Source organism: Choloepus didactylus, chromosome 14, assembly GCF_015220235.1.
Source record: "Choloepus didactylus isolate mChoDid1 chromosome 14, mChoDid1.pri, whole genome shotgun sequence".
Taxonomy (NCBI): domain Eukaryota; kingdom Metazoa; phylum Chordata; class Mammalia; order Pilosa; family Megalonychidae; genus Choloepus; species Choloepus didactylus.
The window spans coordinates 72,237,966-72,252,361 of record NC_051320.1 but is presented as its reverse complement, the minus strand read 5'-3'; positions in this window follow the sequence as shown (position 1 = coordinate 72,252,361).

Below are 14,396 nucleotides of genomic sequence, written 5' to 3'. Positions count from 1 at the left end.
ATTATTTATAATGCTTTATATTTCTCTATGGTAGAATCAAGGCCCATCAATTCATCCCCTCAAATACCTCTCAAGCTGTTCCCCACAACCCCACTGTTGCAGTTCTAGTTTAGGGTTTTAGTATTTCTTGTTGGGGCTATGGAAATAGCTTTTTAAAGAGTCTTCTTGTTGCTGACTTGATTCTGGTGGCAGCACCTTCCAAGTTTTCTCCACACTGCATTTTTTTTAAAGCTAGAATTTGTGTCACACCCTTGCCTGATATCTTCCAGTAAATCCCCATCATTCTCAGGATTTATTCCAAAATGCATGACATGGTACATACATTTTTTTATGTGCTTACTCTGCCCACTTTCCCACTTCATCCCTACCACTGTGCCTATAGTCAAGGAGACCATCTCCATCTTTGGCTCTGACACCATGCCATGGCCTCTCATGCCTGAAATATCAATGATTTTACCAAATCTCTGCTCATATCCCTCAGTGCCCATCTCAACATCACCTGATCACAGTCAGTGAAAAAATCCCCATGGCAATGATTAGCGGATGCATATTTAACACAGTATTAATAAATACTAACATTAGGCTGTTGACAACATTGAGCTGTTCTTTAATTCCCCCTTTTCATTAAACTTCCTATTACTCTTGTGTTATTTGGATGGATGAATGGGGTGAAATGAGGCAAAACTATGACAGAAGTTGCAGAAATTAAGAAAAAGGAACAGAATCAGAAAGAGGAGATAATGAGGAAATTGTCATTCTCTAAAAATCCTCACAGAAGTGGAGTTATTCTTGGGATATTTTACAGTATATGGGATGGGAATGCAAGTCTTGCTCTTTGAAGAGTAAAGGAGAGTGAACCCTAAACATAAGAGGATTTGGGGATGAGATATGTAGATGGATGACTTTGGCTTACAAGTCTACCTATGTCTAAGAATTCATCTGCCACCTCTCATTTAGTGATCTATATCATTATTTGACATTTTGAGGTACTTGTGGAAAATTTAGTTTTTCTCATGTCAGTTATTGAGTAGTTGTTGGGAAAAGCGAACTCCTTCAGAGATTAGGCCATGTTGATGTCTAAACTCTCCATTATGGCTCCATGTAAAGTCTTCCTATTTCAACCCATCCATAGACCATGTGCTTTCCCTACCCTCGCCTCCATCCCACATCTTCCCGAGTCCCCTACATTTTGCAGATGTCTGCTTCCAAAGTTTTCTTCCTATTTAGCCAGAACCAGGCTAACCTGAAAAATATGAGTAAAGGAAAAGGCTTAAGCCAATGTTTCTCTTTGCTTGTTTGAGTTTTAATACTCTCTTAACCAGTGTTAGCAAGGGGATAGGGAAGTGGACACCTTCAGGCACTGCTGTTGGGAAGGCAAGTTGATGCAAACTTTTTGGAAGAAAATTCACAATATGTCTAAGTACTTCCGCTTTGTTGACTTCATCTTAAATAAATAATTACAAATGTTCACAAAAGTTATCTTGCTTACAAGGTCATTTATTTTTTGCATATTGATTTTAATAGTGAAAACTGCAAATAACCTAAATGTTAAAATAGGGATTGGCTTGATAAATTATGATAAATCTACACAATGGAAAATATGCAATTGTTTTTAAATGATGTAAAATAATGGAGAAAAAATTCTGATATGAATATGCTAATAAGGAATATTAAAGTCCTTATTATGTGGTGGTGGAGTTGATGTTTTATTTGTTTGTTTGTTTATTTACTTATGTGTATTTTCTAATTTTTCAAAAGGAGCCTATATTTGCTATCTAAAACCATTTTAAAAATTTCTGTGAGAGGTCTAGAAAAGTAAAACACATGGTAGAGCTGTAGAAACTATAGCCAGTTAAAATCAGAATTCAAAATAGAAAGAATTTTTTCCCCATAAAATTTCCAGCTACATTCGTATTCACAACACATGAAACCATTAGACCAGATTTATACAACACAACATGAAGTAGAGAGTAAGCAAGTAACTAATTAATCTGTTCTGTAAAGACAGAGAAGAGAGGAAATGGTTTCCTCAAATCTCCTTTGGTGCTGATATCTGTCTTCATGAGCAGAGTGCTAATCTCTGACGCAGTCTTTGCTCAGCTTATGTTCTTTATATAACAAGATTTTGTTTTTATAGTCATCAAATCAAGGATTTGCAATCTTTGGCCTATACTTGGCTTGTGAAAATTTTGTTCTGCTCACAATTTATTAAAGGCATTTCCAAAATAACTTGCCCAAACATTGCATCACTGTAAACAGACCAATAACAAACTGAAGATCTAGAGGTTTTATGAAGTTTGGCCGATTACTGTTGCATTTAAAGCAATCCTAAGCATTCATTCCATTACAATATATGAACATGAAATATCGCAAATTAAACATCTGCCCATGATATGCAAAGTTACCATTTATTGTCATGTAAGAATGACTGAGAGGCTGCAAAAAAGTTAACACCACTAAAAGAATAGAATGCTGACATCCCACTGGATGATCCTGAAAGATAATATGGAACAGAGCATAGGGACAAAAAAATACAAAGGAGCATGGCTGAAGCTACTACTGGAATATTTTTTCAGCAGCCATTAGAAGCTTTTGTCTGTTAGAAGCCAGTACATTAAAAAAAAAAAAAAAAATCCTCAAGGTTGTGAATTTTAATGGTAGCTTTTTGCAAAGAGATTTAAAATTGGAACACTCTTTGCACATGACTAATCACTGACAATAGCGTGGATTGTTAGTGTTTAAAGGTGAACTTTGGTTAAGTTTGGTATACCGGATGAAATTCACAGATGACAACAAGCACTCTACCCCACTTCAAGCTGCATAAACCTGGTCCAGGAAAACTAGCACCTGAACCTACACACGTGTACACAAATCTAAGATAAGTGTGATAGTTTGACAGAGTACAAGTATAGCTTGTTTTGGTGTCAAGCCTGCATTTAACCTCAGTTTATTTATTTAAGCAAATATGGTAAAAGATCCAAGCAAATAGTGTCTTGGCAACACTTAGAAGGGAATATCTGAATCAAAACCTCATAAACATATTTCATATGACTTCATACCCATAAAGCATTGGTTCAGAACACACACACAAAAATCAGATATCAGTTAGTTGTCTTTCAACGTAAGTTTTCATCAGTTGCTAATAAAGGGAATCAACCCTCCCCAATCCCCCACTCCCTGACCCCCTATGGCTTGAAGCATGTTTATTAGAAAAACTCTTTTGAGTACATGCAGAAAGGATAGAAGTATTCTCTGTATTGTCTGCTTCCGTTCCTCTAGAGATCTGAGCACATTTCACTCCCTTTTTCTTTTCTCTATCATTCTTGGAGATTTATAAAAAAAAAAAAAATAGTACTCTTATTTCCTGAGCCTTGTGTTTATTACCTTGGCTGATGGAGACGGAAAAGAGAGAGGGAGGGAGGGAGAATGACAGGAAGGCTCATGTTGAGAAAAGAATTCTTTGCGGAATGATTTACTCTTCGGAACTTTTAAGATCAACTTGCGATAAGTAACAAAGTGGTCAAATAAACAATATAAAATCAGGGACACCTTGCTATTCAAGAAGGTTTTTTTTTTTTTTCTTTTTTTTACTATTATGTAATCTTGAAACGAACACAATGGCCCGCCCCCACTCTGCCACCCCCCACCCCCCCAAAAAAAGGTAATACGGTAGCTGGATAAGTATTCAGGAGCTCAAAATTCTGTGCGGTATATAATTAGCCAAGAATCTCACAGTATAAAGAAGGCAAAGTCCGTGTTAAATAACACTGAACATTTTTAAAACTGACAAAAAGTAAATCAAATACACACCTAATACAAAATGTTCATATATTTCACAACCATTCAGATGATTGGCAGAACTCATTCTATTCCTCGGTTTTGTGAAAAAATAGAAACTGATATATGCCCAATCTAATTCAAGATCTTAGTCTTTCTGCTCTGATTTTCAGAGTCCTGATTTCTTTCCTGCTTTCTCTACCACAAATCAGTGCAAGCCAACTCACATTTAGGCTAGAGAAGGGAATTTCTCATTTCTGTTCCCACACTTGGAAAAGGGGAAACATTTGTTGTTTCTACTATCCACTCTGTCTCCTAATTTTGTTACACATGATTTTTGTTTTTGTTTTTTAGATTGGGTGAGGGTATATGTGCGTCAAGTCAGGGGAATCTATGAAAAGTGAGGCATCTGGATACTCAAAGATCAAAACCAAATCTTTGGTCTCACGTGAAGAACTGCAGTTTGGGAGTCACTGTACTTAATTCAATTATAGTCCCCCTTTTATTTATTTATTTTTCTTAAATCGAAGGCAGAACACAGCACAAGGCAGAGAGGGAAAAAAAAATAACAAAGAGATGATCATACTCTGTAGGCTCTCAAGGCATTTTTCCCCAGGCTTCAAATCAGGGCCTACTCCAGCTACACCCATACAGCTGAAGTCAATTTCACCCAGTTCTGGGGAACAGGATTCTTTGGTACTGGGAACCTCAATTCAAGCTGCTTAACCTGATGCATACATGTTCGCTCCACCTACTTTAAATTTCAAATGTCCCTGCAGCTTCCCAAACTCATTGTTCCTAGATATTAGACAGGCAGAGTTTAGAGCCTTGTTTACTGCCATTGTTTGCTTTTTTTTTTTCCATGAGTGCTTAAGCCTTTATTTGCTCTTGATCATCTGACTCCATTTGGGTTGATGTCAGGTAAATTCACTCAGCAGCTTGCCCTTTTAAAACTTTTCTGATGCTTTTCACAGAAGAACATGCTTAATGGGTACTTATTGAATAGTTTCCATTTTATTTTTAAAGACGATGCTGCAAAATCCTAATTATGCATAATAAATTCTTAGTATGTTTTCTGTTTTCTTTTGTTGTCTTTATAACCAGACACAATGGATTTTATTTTTAAATATTGATTGGCTAGTTAATAGGCTCTGGACCCAGTTCTCCAAACTTACTCCATAAGTAAGAAAAAACATTTTAGCATCCCATAATATGTATTTATTTATTTTTGTCATATGCATGTATGTCTATATGAAAAATTAAATATATATAAAACTAGAAACTGGAAACTGATTAAGTTAAAAAGTATAGGTATAAATAAAATTCTAATCTTTTTGCCTACACATACAGTTTTTTTTTGTTTGTTTTTACCCATCCCTTAGGAAGGGCCACACCACTTTGGAGATCAATAATCTAGTCCAGCAATTATTAAACTCCAACACCTGGAAGTCTTGTTTGAACGCAGATTCAAAGGCCAGTTACAGAACTTCTGAATCAGTAGACCTGAGGTATCACCCATAAATTTGTATTTCTATAAAGCTCCCCAAGGATGATGCTACAGCTGGCCCAGGAGCCACACTTGAGAAATAAAGCTCTGATCTATAAAACGATTCCTTGACTGGATAACTGATAATTCCAGGTCCAGGTTCATTTTTAATCTAATGTCTTCCAGAGGCCTGAAATATAGGACTTGAATTCATTTGATCCAGATTGTACGTATTAGCTGACCAAGATTATTTGTTCTTTTCCCTCTCTTTTGAAAATTATTTTCACATACTTAAATAAACATGCATTAAAACCTCCCTAACTAAGACCAACTGGAGAAAAGGCCATCTGAATTCAGCAAAGGAGACTTCTCAAAATAAAACTTAACAGCTTTTCACTCCACAGAATAACTAGAGGCAACTTCTGTAGAAGAGCTATCTGGCGAAAAAAAAAACCTACAGATTCACGAATTAGATTAAAATAAAATGTAATGAACAGCATGGTATTTAAATTTGATTTGATGCCTTCCCAGTATTTTAAAAAGTTTTTGACCTCAGTAAGTTGAACCTTCTCTGAAATATTGTTTACATTTCCTGGAAACCAGCGTACACAATTAATTTGCTTAGCAAACTTTTGGGTCAAGGACAATGCAAAGATAAATTAAAGTGCCACAGGTATGCAAAGATTCCAAATGAGTCCTGGGCTAGTGAAACTTTATAGTATTTTTATAAAGTGAACATACCCCAAATTTTATGTGCCTTAACATTTGGTAGAGGAGTGTTCCTGTACTAAAACTAATTTATTTGACTATCCATTCATTCATTTCCTCAACAAAGAGTATTGTGTAGTCATTATGTCCAGGTATTGTGCTATGCAATTGTGATAGAGCTGTCACTGAGTTTATGATGTAGTTGGGGGGGATTTGGATATTAATAAAATAACAATGCAAATACATGTAAAATTATCAGTATTAAAAGAGCTAAAAGGAGAGGTAGATGATGCTATGAAAGTATGATAGGGGGAAATGACTTAATTGTCCCAGGGAAAATGTGCCCCATTTCTTTCGAAACAAGTGGCTTGTTCTTAAGTATTTGCTTAAGGGATAACTTAAAAGTTTATCAGTGCCCGATCAAAGGTCATGACAGATTCAACAGGCCTGAATGGATGTCCAAGACCTCTGGCTATATTGGTACCTAACTGGTTTTAGAAAGTCAGCAGGGACAAATAGATCTATATGGGAATGCGAGAACCTAAGAGAATGGCTGGGGCTTTGGGCCAGCATTTGGCCCATTGCATTTAGCTTAATCATTAAATAAAATGGTTAAAGAACAAGGTTGAATAATTTCCTTGCCAGGCAGATCCTGAGATTCGTGGCTCTTGTGCTGGATCTGTATACCCTGGTCAAATTTCTGTCTGGGTGACTGTGCCCTGCCAATTCCACAAGTCATCAAACTGTCCTTGCTATTTTGAAAGGTCAACTTTTCTTAGCATCTCTTTCGTAGTCCTCATACTGATGAGGTCCGCAACCTATACACAAAAGAAACCTCTTAAGGATGCTTCAGGTTCCAGCCTGCTATCTGCACAGAAGGCATTATTATTCCTAATTTAATAACAGAGTAACGTTTTCATACTAATTAGAGACTTGCTGGCTTTAATTACTACATATTATTCCATGGGAAGAAAAAAAACCACTCACACAAATTTTAAAATAAGATGTTGCTAGTAGTGTGGTAAATGTTTCATTCTTGACTGCTGGTCTACTGATAAAATAGATTTGTTCTGGCTATCTTGACAATATTTTCATTTGTCTTTTAAACTAGACCCCCATGTAGGACTTTTCCAGTTAAAATAGATAGTCATTGAAACGGATTCTTTTTTCCATGTTTTTGCAAGAAGAAAAATATATCAATGTTGCTTTTCATAAGGAAATTGCTTCTAAAAAAATATTTGCGGAAGGTGGTTTATCCTTTAAAAAATGTCTTTCTGATTCCTGAACTGAGGTCACTTTATTGTGATGACTCACCAGTTTGGTAATAACCATCACGTTAGGGATTAGCAAGTTTACACAAAATAAAGGAAATATAATAAAGCCTGATTAATAAACTTTAATTAATAGACTTTGGCTTTCCCTGATCTTCCTCCTTTATTCCAGTGTAGTTTGGGGAAGTGAAAGGTAACATCTTGATAGAAGCTTTACTTATTTATAAATTTTGAGCTGCTGTAGAGTCTTCCTTATCTAATCACTGTTCTTATACCTTATGACTTAGCTAATTTTTCTCATTAATTTAATTCTAAAAAGAATTAAACTTTTTGTTTAGCAGTTTTTCCCTAAATGATAAATTCCTAAGTTAATAAAATCTATAAAATTTTTTTGAGAGATCTAAGTTCCTACAGATTTTCATCAATGGAACCATTTTTTACTCCTCACACTAGAGGGAAACTAATATGGGGCTCAGGGATCTAAAACTGTGATGATCTGGGTCTTGTTACCTTGAAAATGAGCACACATGCTAATTATTGGAGCAAGTTGTAAAGAAAGAAGGAAGTATAGGTGAGAATGCCTTATAGTTACTTATTTATGATTGAGCTATTGAGATATTATAACGCAACACCTCACTTTTTACTTCATTCTGTTTCAAACTTGGAAACTCAATTTAAAAATAAATGAACAAAGATCTACTGTTTTCTTGGAACTGTGCTGAAGTATAGCAAAGGTGGGGAGGTGAAGAACAGCATCACTGATGAGACCAACCCTAAACCCACGCAAAGAAGAGAGCCTTAAAAATTTCTAGTAATTTGAGAAGGAAATATTAAGTTGTACATGAAAATTAAAATTTGTCTTAGGCTGATTATATTCCAAATCACTTGATGTGCTACTGAATATATGTCTTTAGCCTGGCTTTGCTGGTGTCTAATGCCTATGTTAGATTTCACATTTCATTTGAATATGAGGTTATACTTGACCAGACATCTGACAACCCATTGATTGCTAAAATCCATTTGGCTGACCTGAATGTCTCAGTGGATAGATGCCCACTTCCTCCATTACAGTTTTCAAGCTTGTTCCTCCTGAAACTGCTTTCTTGGTACTTATCTGAGGAGGAAAAATTATTTTTCAGTCAAGAGAACTAAATAGTTACACTCTCCTAATAAGGTATAGAGCTCTGTATTTCTGACTGAGATATGCCCTTAGGAAAGTATGGAGTTTGAACAAACATGGGCTCCTTTTTCTTTATTTCTAAGTTTCTTATCTAGAAAATAAAGCCATAGCTGAGAGACCAAGTAAGAACAGTGACTTCAGATAGACCATTCCTCCAGACATTGGGAGTTCCTTCCTGCTTTCTACTATTTCGAAACTTATAGCTGGACTGGACAAAGTTATCTTACTGTTCAGTGTTTAACAATGATGCATACTCCCTCCCCACCACCACCTGATGTGTTAAGTAGAAGGATCAAGACTGTAATTATAGGACAGAGGGTGGCATGGAAAGTCCTAATGTACTGTAACAGATAGGAAAGGGAGTGGGGAGACAAAAAAACAAATGAAATAGGAGGTGCACAAAAGGAACCATTCTGAAAAAGATACTAATTCTGCAAAAGATAGTAATAATTGCATAGTTTTTTACTCTAGAGCTAGATTGAACTTAGATCCCTCACCCAAGCAGAAATCTCAGTTTATGTCCTCATTACACTAACTTCTCAAATAATCGACTAAATTTTTTTTTTTCAGTTTTCATCCAGTTTGGACATCTCCTAGGTATAAACTATTTAACACATGGTACAGCATTCATAGAGCCATTTAGTGAAAGGTAATTTCTGGTCAGACTTTCTCCACAAATAATGAAGAGAGTATCTCCCAAGAAAAGAGGATGCATTTGGGTCTTTGCCTGTTAAAGAAACATACTCTTAGCAGTAAGCTCAACTCAAAGATTTTATTACTATGACTTCATAATCATATCTTGCCAAGCATATAAACAGAGACATAACCTAGGTCGCCTAATTTCATCCATGTTTACAATATATAGACTCATTTTCTAATTTACAGCTGCTGATCATCTCACACTTGACAGCAAGACTGGACAAATTAACTTTTTCATCACAACTGAAACGTCCGGTTACCCATCTCTCTCAATGTCTGGGCAATGTCACTTTCTGAAGGGTGTCCATAGCACTTAAGATTTGGGAGATTTTTTTTAACTTTAGATTCAATTGTATAATTCGTCACACAATAGATGAAAAATTTAAAAGTTTTCCCTATGATGATTCTGATTTTAATATAATACAATAAGTTTATATATTGGAAATGGATAGTTAACACTTTAAGAGCTGTGGCAGGATTGCTATTTAGGTTTGTGGCCTCAAATATCAATCTCAATACTTATGATGAATTTTGATTGCTTTTAGTTTTGTTTAGATTTAGTTTAGTTTAAATAAAAGATTCCATTTGAAACTGATCAAAAAGGCAACCTTCATGGAACTAAATTATTCCTTACAGAGAATTCAGGTGTAATTATTGCTAATGAATTTGTTTTTAAAGTTAATTTCATAGACTTTTATTCAGAGATACACATATGAATAGAAGTCATCATCTCTGAATTTTTCAGCTAGATCCTAAAATCTGTTATGAAAATTTCTCACCAGAAAAATAACCATTTGTATAATTTACAGTCTTAGCCCAATGATGGCTTGATAGCATGCCACTTAATATACCAAGAAAGTTTAACTGAGCCAACAGCTCTTCACTCCTAATTTAAATGATTTCAAATTTAGTTTATTATAATTTGATTTTAAGGTCTACACTATTTTATAATGAAATGGCAATGAAGTGTATAATAGGTTTTACTGGGGCATACATAGGAAATAGTTTAATTTCTCCCCTATATGGGTATTTAGGAAAGTTTGGTCCAATTCCATAACCATACCTTTTCTCAGCCATTTTGGTTACCAGGACAGTCTTACCTAGCATTGATACTCAGTTTTCTTTATTTGTTTGTTTGTTTTTAATCTCAAGCACAGAACAAAGCTTCTGTCCTCTATAGTGTGGCTAATTCGAGGAGAGGAGGGACTGCAATCTATTACTTCATCCCTCTCTTTTAGGCACTAGCTTTTCCACTTTTGTTGGCATAAAGAGAGGATGGGGGGCAGCAGTCTTTGTATTTGATTATCTTTGTGTTGGTGGTGGGGAAATGTCCTGGGTTCCTTCTGTTACTCATGGCCTCTGCTGTTGAGGTGTTCTGTGTGGAATCTCCGTGTAGGTAAAGCTTATGGTTTCCCAACTTAGCCCCATCCAGTTCTTTCCATCTTCTCCCTCAGAAAACAGACTGGTTGTTCCAGAGGTGCATATCTCCAATATTTTCCTCATGTTGGAATATGAAGGAATGACTGGGCCTAGGTAACCCCACAGCATCTTCCCTTTCAAGTATTCTTTCTAGTGGTTCCCCTGGAATCACTGTGGTACTTTCTTTTACACCCTAGGGGACATAGAGTATAGATGGCATACAATTTGCTCTATCTTTATCTCAGGCACACTACACTACAGTCCTTTCAAACTTAGCTGAAAGTGGCTAGCCAATGGATCAAAGCAAGAAGCGGTAGGAGTTTTTATATTCAAGTGTGCCTCCAAATTTCAAGGGACACGTGTGTAGTATCTTCTGTCTTCTTTGCTGAAGGGTGGGAAGACCAGAAAACAAAAATGTGGTAAATTTCTAAGATCTCAGAGTACTCTCCTGAAAACAATCCACTCCAAATGGACCTTTGGTTTCTGCAATTAAATGATCATTCATCCAGAAAAGAGCATTCCAGTGCCCTTCCTTGTAGGAGTTATCTATCATTTATGAGGGTCGCTACTAGAGCTTCCCTAACTCAGCCTCCATAAAGCCGGTCAGTTAGCACTTTTCCAGCTCTCTCTATTATTTGTATTATACTAACTTGAGTAGAATGGGAAGGGTTTATCCTCAGAAGTCAGTGGTAGTAACTAGCCCTCTGACCTTAGAATGTGGAGACCTAAGAGCCTTTTTTTCTTAGCTTTGGTGTTTAACTACAATCCACATCCACTTACAGTAGTTTCCATAAATTAACCATTAAAAGAAAAATGTATTACTTATTTTCCAAGAATAACAACTTAAGTTTACATTTACTTACATGCAGTTTATCATAAAAAAATTGTAGTTAGTTTTTTGTTTTGTTTTGCCTTTTTTTTTTTTTAAACCTTTTTTGTCTTCTCAGAGGAATTGTTGCCTACCCTGAAACCTCTTTCTAATGTTCTCCTATGTGTTTTAGATTTTACATTTATTCATCCTGTTCTAACTTTTGTCTGTGGAGTAAGTGGGGTTGACTTTTTATTTTAGAGATATTCAGTTTGCTCAAACACCATTTGTTGAAAAGCTTATTCTCTCCCTATTAACTTGGTGTCTTTGCCAGATAATCAATTGACCATATATGTATAGGTTTATTTCTAATCTTCCTGTTCTAATTTATTGATGTATTTTCTCTCCTTATGCCCTTCTCTTGATCACTCTAGTTTTGTAATAACTCTTTAAATCAGGTACTATAAGTCTTTCAACTTTTTTTTTGCTTTTGAAAGATTGTTTTGGCTATTCTAGCTTCTTTATATTTCCATATAAGTTTTAAAATCAGCTTGTCAGTTTCTAAAAATTTCCTGTTGACATTTTGATTGGAATACCATTGAATCTGTAGGTCATTTTGAAGAGGATATCTTTTAAGGGTCAAATCCCTTCCAGTTTCTGTCTGCTTTTGATCACTTTCCAGCACCTTCGAAGAGTGCCCCCTACCCAGAGTTTATCATTGTTATCTGTGGGACAGTTAGTCTCATCACAGCTACCCCACCATTACCTGAAGCCTCAACGGTAGATATATAGGCATCATTTTCCTCACACACATTACTACATGGGGTATTTCATTTTATTTTCTTGAATTTATTTCTGCTTTATTTTTTCTATTTCATAGGAGACTCATATTTGAAAGGTAAAATGACTTTCCCAAATCCAACAGAAAAATGCTGAAGAAATTAGAAAAATAACTTTTAAAAATGGAAATCTGACAAAGTTCTTCTGTCCTATGGATTTTGCTCACGTACTCTCTGCCTCGAATGCTGTTATTCCTATTTTTTACCAATTTAATCCTAATCATTTTTCAGGTTTCAGACTAACCTAAATTATGTCTAGATCTATTTTTCTATTTCATGGCATCTTATTCTTTCTCATTTTCTGTCCTTATTACAGTAAAAAACTATATATTTATCTGTATATGTTGAGTATATATAGGTCTCCTCTTTGGGGTGGTAAATAAGAGAAAACCAAAATCTGTTGTACTCATTCTGTGCCTGGTGCAGTGACTGGTATAAATTCATCACTCAATATTTATTGAGTGAATGGTTTAGTATTAGTTCTGCTCTATCATACTATTTCTACGTCAAATATAAAAACAAAGGCCAGATTCCTAGCACACTTGAGTAATTTGTTGAAGATAAAAGTCAGAGGTTAGCAAATTATTTTGCAGTCTACTTTAAGCCCTCCATGTATTAATTATTGAATATAGACTATCTTGAAATATTTCTTTCCTCTATTCTTTTAAGAGATAAAAAGGACTGAATTTATCCAGAGAAGAGCATGAGAAATCCCTGTTTATTTTGTATATTTGAAACTCATCATTTAAAATTTTAAAAAATAATTCATTATAATCACAAAAGCTAGCATTTAGTAGCAATTATTAAAAACAAAACAAAACAAAAAAACCACAAGAACTTAAATTCAGTGCAGTGGCCAAAACTTTAATAAAGAGCTTCTTTATATCAAATAACTCCCCTTGATAAAGAACTCCCAGAAACTGAAATGATGAAATTTTTAAGTGCTATAAAAAAGTAGTTTTGAGTGCTATGACAAAAATAGAACAGTGTCCTAGAATCGAGAACATCTATGCAAGGGTGGGGATGGAGGGTTAGGGGATAGAGGGTGGGGAGGTGGGGTGGGGGTTAAGGGGTGGGGAGTGGGGAGGTGGGGTGATGCGGCAGTTGTTGACCAAGGAGGGCAACTCTAAACAAGGTGGGCAGGAAAGAGTCATTTGAAGAGTTGAACGTCTGAGCCAAATCCTGAATAATAAGAAGGGGCCAGCCTTATGAAGGACTTTTGGAAGCTATCCCAGGTAGGGAAAGGCTCAAAGATCTCAGCTAGGGAACAAACTTGGAGTGTTCACGGGACAGAAAGAGGGTTGGTGTGCCTAGATCCCATAGATCAAGGAGGTTGGTACTAGACGATGGCCGATACGTCAGAATCCAGATCATTCATGGTCCAAATCAGGCAATGGCCGGGAATCTGGGTTTTATTCTAAATGCAATCGCAGCAAAATGCAGCTACATTTTTATTGCTAATACAAAATAAGTGGGGGTGGGTAGACACTCTGCAGCTAACAGAGCTGGCCTTTGCATGGGCACACTGAATAAAGACCTTTTGAATTTTGTTGGTCCTCATCTGAGGACCCTCATGTCAAATATTTTCATAATAATGATTATAACCACTAACTACCAATTACTTGTAGAGATTTATAATTCAGGGAGTACCTTTATAGGTATATTCTTATTTTTCATTATAACCCTGGGGGATTGGTGTTAATACTATCACTAATTTATAATTGAGGAAAGCAAGATCAATTCCCTTCCCTCATGGAGCTTCATTCCAGTGGGAAGGGAGATAAATACTTGAATGAAGTAACCCAAAACCAACTCTTTAAAATCTAAATCCCATGTTTTTTTTGGCAGACCTTACTTAATGGTAACTGAGGTCAAAATTACACCAAGAGATTTATAAAACTTTAAAATTATAATTACAAATCAAGTAGACAGAAAAATAACTTCTTGCTCATGAGTGTTTAATTTTAATTTGAAATAATTTAATCACTTTTGGTTTCATTCAGCCACTTGCAGTTTGACCCAGCCTTTTGAGGGTAAGTAGCTTTTCAGGGTTTCTCTATCCCCCTCTTTCTCCTTCCCCTTGTTCCAGATGGCATCAGGCTCTGGCTAGGCTAATATACATCATGCCATTGTAGACACACAATGACTTCCAATCCACCATATTCTCTGCTGATTTGATCTTTGCACATCAGCCTTTTTCCCTGTCCCA